The sequence below is a fragment of the Mus musculus genome, chromosome X (genome assembly GCF_000001635.26).
Source record: "Mus musculus strain C57BL/6J chromosome X, GRCm38.p6 C57BL/6J".
Taxonomy (NCBI): Eukaryota; Metazoa; Chordata; class Mammalia; order Rodentia; family Muridae; genus Mus; species Mus musculus.
This window is the reverse complement of record NC_000086.7, coordinates 110,087,031-110,095,715: the sequence shown is the minus strand read 5'-3', so window position 1 is coordinate 110,095,715 and position 8,685 is coordinate 110,087,031.

The following is an 8,685-nucleotide window of genomic DNA, read 5'->3' as shown; positions in this document are numbered from 1 at the left end:
ATCAATTAGATGATGTAGAATAGTGCAATAAGAACATATTTTCAGTACTGACTTAGTATACATCAGTAATAATTTACAGTGACCTGAAAATAATTACTTATCTGCAAAATACATTAGCTTTTGCAAACGGTTTTTTTATTTAATTTTATTTATTTATTTATTTTCTATTAGATATTTTCTTTATATGCATTTCAACTGCTATCCCAAAAGTTCCCTATACCCTCCCTCTGCCCTGCTCCCCTACCCACCCACTCCTGCTTCTTGGCCCTGGCATTCCCCTGTACTGGCGCCAGCCTCCAAATCCAGACACTATTGTATATGCCAGCAAGATTTTGCTGAAGGGACCCTGAAATAGATGTCTCATATGAGGTAAACTATTGTTTTAATACTTCAGTCTACTAGTATAATAATATGAATGTTCCATAGCAAATGGCATGTAAAAAACAAGAAATATTAGGTAAATGTAACAAAAAATTCCAACTAACAAAAACATTTTTATAATATTTTGCAATTAACAAGGTAGTTTTATACAAATTAACTCAATACAGTACTTAAGTGCTAATTAAAAGAATACATAATTTTATATTAATTTATATAGCTGATTACCTTTACCTATAAGATATTACTGACATAAATTTCATGTTGATGCTGATAATAGTTTTGGATTTTGCATAAATCAAAGTAATAAAATATATGAAGACATTTTTGAAGATGATTTTAAACTCTACTCTACCAGTTCAGCATACATAAAAAGAAATATATTTCTTGTTTGGCTAATGGAGAGGCTGATTAGCTTATAGCACACAAGATTTTGAGTACTCAAGTTTTTGTTATTTTTCTTTCAACAGATTGATGTATATCTATATATAGAGAGATATAGATATAGATATAGATATATAGATATAGATATAGATATAAGTAGCTAACAAATTCACCATTTATGTGTATAATATGAATAGCAAATGAAAGTGACAGTTTAATATTTGACATATGAATCAAAATGTCAGCATTATTTTCTTCTGACACTAAATGAAATACATTCAAAAAGTTATTTTAATAAGATACTCAAAGGTATATAGATATAGATATGAATATAGATATCAATTATCTGAAGTTTCTTAACAGAAGTCTCTGAAGAGACAGTTGGACACAAGTTGAACAGAATAATACTTATAAGGGACCTTATAACAGCATTATTCATAATAGCCTCATGTCTGACTTTGGATTTCTACTTCCATGTTAGTATTGACTCTGTGACCTTAGAGATGTTGTTTGCGTTCTTCATGTCTTCTATAATTTCCCTGTTAAGCAGAGATAATAATAGCTATGTCAAAGGATTCTATGCATATCAGATATGAGATTGTGTGTAAATGACTACAATGATGCTTAAAACCGGGATTGTTATGTGAGTTATTTGATAATTGAATTGAATCATAAGAATTTACCAACAGTATTACTCTTGTTAAATTAACTCAAACAAGTCAATGGCCTTTCTGTACACAAAGGATAAACAGGCTGAGAAAGAAATTAGGGAAACAACACCCATCTCAATAGTCACAAATAATATAAAATATCTTGGCGTGACTCTAACTAAGGAAGTAAAAGATCTATATGATAAGAACATCAAGTCTCTGAAGAAAAAAAATTAAAGAAGATCCCAGATGATGGAAAGCTCTTCCATGCTCATGGACTGGCAGGATAAATATAGTAAAAAATGGCTATCTTGCCAAAAGCAATCTAGAGATTCAATGCAATCCCCATCAAAATTCCAACTCAATTCTTCAAGGAATTAGAAAGGGAAATCGGCCGATTCATCTGGAATAACAAAAAACCTAGGATAGCAAAAACTCTTCTCAAGGATAAAAGAACCTCTGGTGGAATCAACATGCCTGACCTAAAGCTGTACTACAGAACAATTGTGATAAAAATTGCATGGTACTGGTATAGCCACAGACAAGTACACCAATGGAATAGAATTGAAGACCCAGAAATGAACCCACACACTATTGGTCATTGATCTTTGACAAGGGAGCTAAAAACATCCAGTGCAAAAAAGAATTTTCAACAAATGGTGCTGGCACAACTGGCAGTTACCATGTAGAAGAATGCAAATTGATCCATTCCTATCTCCTTGTAGTAAGGTCAAATCTAAGTGGATTAAGGAACTCCACATAAAACCAGAGACACTGAAACTTATAGAGGAGAAAGTAGGGAAAAGCCTCGAAGATATGGGTACAGGGGAAAAGTTCCTGAATAGAACAGCAATGGCTTGTGCTGTAAGATAGTGAATCAATAAATGGGACCTCATGCAAAGATTCTGCAAGGCAAAAGACACCATCAATAAGACAAAAAGGCCACCAAGAGATTGGGAAAGGATCTTTACCTATCCTAAATCAGATAGGGGACTAATATCCAATATATGTAAAGAACTCAAGAAGGTGGACTCTAGAAAATCAAATAACCCCGTTAAAAAATGGGGCTCAGGTTGGTCCAAGACCCGCCGAACTTAGGAAATTAGTCTGAACAGGTGAGAGGGTGCGCCAGAGAACCTGACAGCTTCTGGAACAGGCGGAAGCACAGAGGCACTGAGGCAGCACCCTTTGTGGGCCGGGGACAGCCAGCCACCGTCTGGACCGGAGGACAGGTGCCCGCCCGGCTGGGGAGGCGGCCTAAGCCACAGCAGCAGCGGTCGCCATCTTGGTCTGGGACCCGCTGAACTTAGGAAATTAGTCTGAACAGGTGAGAGGGTGCGCCAGAGAACCTGACAGCCTCTGGAACAGGCAGAAGCACAGAGGGGCTGAGGCAGCACCCTGTGTGGGCCGGGGACAGCCGGCCACCTTCCGGACCGGAGGACAGGTGCCCGCCCGGCTGGGGAGGCGACCTAAGCCACAGCAGCAGCGGTCGCCATCTTGGTCCGGGACCCGCCAAACTTAGGAAATTAGTCTGAACAGGTGAGAGGGTGCGCCAGAGAACCTGACAGCTTCTGGAACAGGCAGAAGCACAGAGGCGCTGAGGCAGCACCCTGTGTGGGCCGGGGACAGCCGGCCACCTTCCGGACCAGAGGACAGGTGCCCGCCCGGCTGGGGAGGCGACCTAAGCCACAGCAGCAGCGGTCGCCATCTTGGTCCCGGGACTCCAAGGAACTTAGGAATTTAGTCTGCTTAGGTGAGAGTCTGTACCACCTGGGAACTGCCAAAGCAACACAGTGTCTGAGAAAGGTCCTGTTTTGGGCCTTCTTCTTCGGCCAGGAGGAGGTCCAAATACAAGATATCTGCGCACCTTCCCTGTAAGAGAGCTTGCCAGCAGAGAGTGCTCTGAGCACTGAAACTCAGAGGAGAGAATCTGTCTCCCAGGTCTGCTGATAGACCGTAACAGAATCACCAGAAGAACAATCTCTAAACAGAGTCAACTATAACTACTAACTCCAGAGATTACCAGATGGCGAAAGGTAAACGGAGGAATCTTACTAACAGGAACCAAGACCACTCACCATCACCAGAACCCAGCACACCCACTTCGCCCAGTCCAGGGAACCCCAACACACCTGAGAACCTAGACCTAGATTTAAAAGCATATCTCATGATGATGGTAGAGGACATCAAGAAGGACTTTAATAAATCACTTAAAGAAATACAGGAGAACACTGCTAAAGAGTTACAAGTCCTTAAAGAAAAACAGGAAAACACAATCAAACAGGTAGAAGTCCTTACAGAAAAAGAGGAAAAAACATACAAACAGGTGATGGAAATGAACAAAACCATACTAGACCTAAAAAGGGAAGTAGACACAATAAAGAAAACTCAAAGCGAGGCAACACTAGAGATAGAAACCCTAGGAAAGAAATCTGGAACCATAGATTTGAGCATCAGCAACAGAATACAAGAGATGGAAGAGAGAATCTCAGGTGCAGAAGATTCCATAGAGAACATCGGCACAACAATCAAAGAAAATGGAAAATGCAAAAAGATCCTAACTCAAAATATCCAGGAAATCCAGGACACAATAAGAAGACCAAACGTACGGATAATAGGAGTGGATGAGAATGAAGATTTTCAACTCAAAGGTCCAGCAAACATCTTCAACAAAATTATTGAAGAAAACTTCCCAAATCTAAAGAATGAGATGCATATGAACATACAAGAAGCCTACAGAACTCCAAATAGACTGGACCAGAAAAGAAATTCCTCCCGACACATAATAATCAGAACATCAAATGCACTAAATAAAGATAGAATACTAAAAGCAGTAAGGGAAAAAGGTCAAGTAACATATAAAGGCAAGCCTATCAGAATTACACCAGATTTTTCACCAGAGACTATGAAAGCCAGAAGAGCCTGGACAGATGTTATACAGACACTAAGAGAACACAAACTGCAGCCCAGGCTACTATACCCAGCCAAACTCTCAATTATCATAGAGGGAGAAACCAAAGTATTCCACGACAAAACCAAATTCACGCATTATCTCTCCACGAATCCAGCCCTTCAAAGGATAATAACAGAAAAAAACCAATACAAGAACGGGAACAACGCCCTAGAAAAAACAAGAAGGTAATCCCTCAACAAACCTAAAAGAAGACAGCCACAAGAACAGAATGCCACCTTTAACAACTAAAATAACAGGACGCAACAATTACTTTTCCTTAATATCTCTTAACATCAATGGTCTCAACTCGCCAATAAAAAGACATAGACTAACAAACTGGCTACACAAACAAGACCCAACATTTTGCTGCTTACAGGAAACTCATCTCAGAGAAAAAGATAGACACTACCTCAGAATGAAAGGCTGGAAAACAATTTTCCAAGCAAATGGTATGAAGAAACAAGCAGGAGTAGCCATCCTAATATCTGATAAGATTGACTTCCAACCCAAAGTCATCAAAAAAGACAAGGAGGGACACTTCATTCTCATCAAAGGTAAAATCCTCCAAGAGGAAATCTCAATTCTGAATATCTATGCTCCAAATACAAGAGCAGCCACATTCACTAAAGAAACTTTAGTAAAGCTCAAAGCACACATTGCGCCTCACACAATAATAGTGGGAGACTTCAACACACCACTTTCACCAATGGACAGATCATGGAAACAGAAACTAAACAGGGACACACTGAAACTAACAGAAGTGATGAAACAAATGGATCTGACAGATATCTACAGAACATTTTTCCCTAAAACAAAAGGATATACCTTCTTCTCAGCACCTCATGGTACCTTCTCCAAAATTGACCACATAATAGGTCACAAATCAGGCCTCAACAGATTCAAAAATATTGAAATTGTCCCATGTATCCTATCAGATCACCATGCACTAAGGCTGATCTTCAATAACAAAATAAATAACAGAAAGCCAACATTCACATGGAAACTGAACAACACTCTTCTCAATGATACCTTGGTCAAGGAAGGAATAAAGAAAGAAATTAAAGACTTTTTAGAGTTTAATGAAAATGAAGCCACAACGTACCCAAACCTTTGGGACACAATGAAAGCATTTCTAAGAGGGAAACTCATAGCTATGAGTGCCTCCAAGAAGAAACTGGAGAGAGCACATACTAGCAGCTTGACAACACATCTAAAAGCTCTAGAAAAAAAGGAAGCAAATTCACCCAAGAGGAGTAGACGGCAGGAAATAATCAAACTCAGGGGTGAAATCAACCAAGTGGAAACAAGAAGAACTATTCAAAGAATTAACCAAACGAGGAGTTGGTTCTTTGAGAAAATCAACAAGATAGATAAACCCTTAGCTAGACTCACTAAAGGGCACAGGGACAAAATCCTAATTAACAAAATCAGAAATGAAAAGGGAGACATAACAACAGATCCTGAAGAAATCCAAAACACCATCAGATCCTTCTACAAAAGGCTATACTCAACAAAACTGGAAAACCTGGACGAAATGGACAAATTTCTGGACAGATACCAGGTACCAAAATTGAATCAGGATCAAGTTGACCTTCTAAACAGTCCCATATCCCCTAAAGAAATAGAAGCAGTTATTAATAGTCTCCCAGCCAAAAAAAGCCCAGGACCAGACGGGTTTAGTGCAGAGTTCTATCAGACCTTCAAAGAAGATCTAACTCCAGTTCTGCACAAACTTTTTCACAAGATAGAAGTAGAAGGTATTCTACCCAACTCATTTTATGAAGCCACTATTACTCTGATACCTAAACCACAGAAAGATCCAACAAAGATAGAGAACTTCAGACCAATTTCTCTTATGCACATCGATGCAAAAATCCTTAATAAAATTCTCGCTAACCGAATCCAAGAACACATTAAAGCAATCATCCATCCTGACCAAGTAGGTTTTATTCCAGGGATGCAGGGATGGTTTAATATACGAAAATCCATCAATGTAATCCATTATATAAACAAACTCAAAGACAAAAACCACATGATCATCTCGTTAGATGCAGAAAAAGCATTTGACAAGATCCAACACCCATTCATGATAAAAGTTCTGGAAAGATCAGGAATTCAAGGCCAATACCTAAACATGATAAAAGCAATCTACAGCAAACCAGTAGCCAACATCAAAGTAAATGGAGAGAAACTGGAAGCAATCCCACTAAAATCAGGGACTAGACAAGGCTGCCCACTTTCTCCCTACCTTTTCAACATAGTACTTGAAGTATTAGCCAGAGCAATTCGACAACAAAAGGAGATCAAGGGGATACAAATTGGAAAAGAGGAAGTCAAAATATCACTTTTTGCAGATGATATGATAGTATATATAAGTGACCCTAAAAATTCCAACAGAGAACTCCTAAACCTGATAAACAGCTTCGGTGAAGTAGCTGGATATAAAATTAACTCAAACAAGTCAATGGCCTTTCTCTACACAAAGAATAAACAGGCTGAGAAAGAAATTAGGGAAACAACACCCTTCTCAATAGCCACAAATAATATAAAATATCTCGGCGTGACTCTAACGAAGGAAGTGAAAGATCTGTATGATAAAAACTTCAAGTCCCTGAAGAAAGAAATTAAAGAAGATCTCAGAAGATGGAAAGATCTCCCATGCTCATGGATTGGCAGGACCAACATTGTAAAAATGGCTATCTTGCCAAAAGCAATCTACAGATTCAATGCAATCCCCATTAAAATTCCAACTCAATTCTTCAACGAATTAGAAGGAGCAATTTGCAAATTCATCTGGAATGAAAAAAAACCGAGGATAGCAAAAACTCTTCTCAAGGATAAAAGAACCTCTGGTGGAATCACCATGCCTGACCTAAAGCTTTACTACAGAGCAATTGTGATAAAAACTGCATGGTACTGGTATAGAGACAGACAAGTGGACCAATGGAATTGAATTGAAGACCCAGAAATGAACCCACACACCTATGGTCACTTGATCTTCGACAAGGGAGCCAAAACCATCCAGTGGAAGAAAGAGCATTTTCAACAATTGGTGCTGGCACAACTGGTTGTTATCATGTAGAAGAATGCGAATCGATCCATACTTATCTCCTTGTACTAAGGTCAAATCTAAATGGATCAAGGAACTTCACATAAAACCAGAGACACTGAAACTTATAGAGGAGAAAGTGGGGAAAAGCCTTGAAGATATGGGCACAGGGGAAAAATTCCTGAACAGAACAGCAATGGCTTGTGCTGTAAGATCGAGAATTGACAAATGGGACCTAATGAAACTCCAAAGTTTCTGCAAGGCAAAAGACACTGTCTATAAGACAAAAAGACCACCAACAGACTGGGAAAGGATCTTTACCTATCCTAAATCAGATAGGGGACTAATATCCAACATATATAAAGAACTCAAGAAGGTGGACCTCAGAAAATCAAATAACCCCCTTAAAAATGGGGCTCAGAACTGAACAAAGAATTCTCACCTGAGGAATACCGAATGGCAGAGAAGCACCTGAAAAAATGTTCAACTTCCTTAATCATCAGGGAAATGCAAATCAAAACAACCCTGAGATTCCACCTCACACCAGTGAGAATGGCTAAGATCAAAAATTCAGGTGACAGCAGATGCTGGCGAGGATGTGGAGAAAGAGGAACACTCCTCCATTGTTGGTGGGATTGCAGGCTTGTACAACCACTCTGGAAATCAGTCTGGCGGTTCCTCAGAAAATTGGACATAGTACTACCGGAGGATCCAGCAATACCTCTCCTGGGCATATATCCAGAAGAAGCCCCAACTGGTAAGAAGGACACATGCTCCACTATGTTCATAGCAGCCTTATTTATAATAGCCAGAAACTGGAAAGAACCCAGATGCCCCTCAACAGAGGAATGGATACAGAAAATGTGGTACATCTACACAATGGAGTACTACTCAGCTATTAAAAAGAATGAATTTATGAAATTCCTAGCCAAATGGATGGACCTGGAGAGCATCATCCTGAGTGAGGTAACACAATCACAAAGGAACTCACACAATATGTACTCACTGATAAGTGGATACTAGCCCAAAACCTAGGATACCCACGATATAAGATACAATTTCCTAAACACATGAAACTCAAGAAAAATGAAGACTGAAGTGTGGACACTATGCCCCTCCTTAGAAGTGGGAACAAAACACCCATGGAAGGAGTTACAGAAACAAAGTTTGGAGCTGAGATGAAAGGATGGACCATGTAGAGACTGCCATATCCAGGGATCCACCCCATAATCAGCATCCAAACGCTGACACCATTGCATATACTAGCAAGA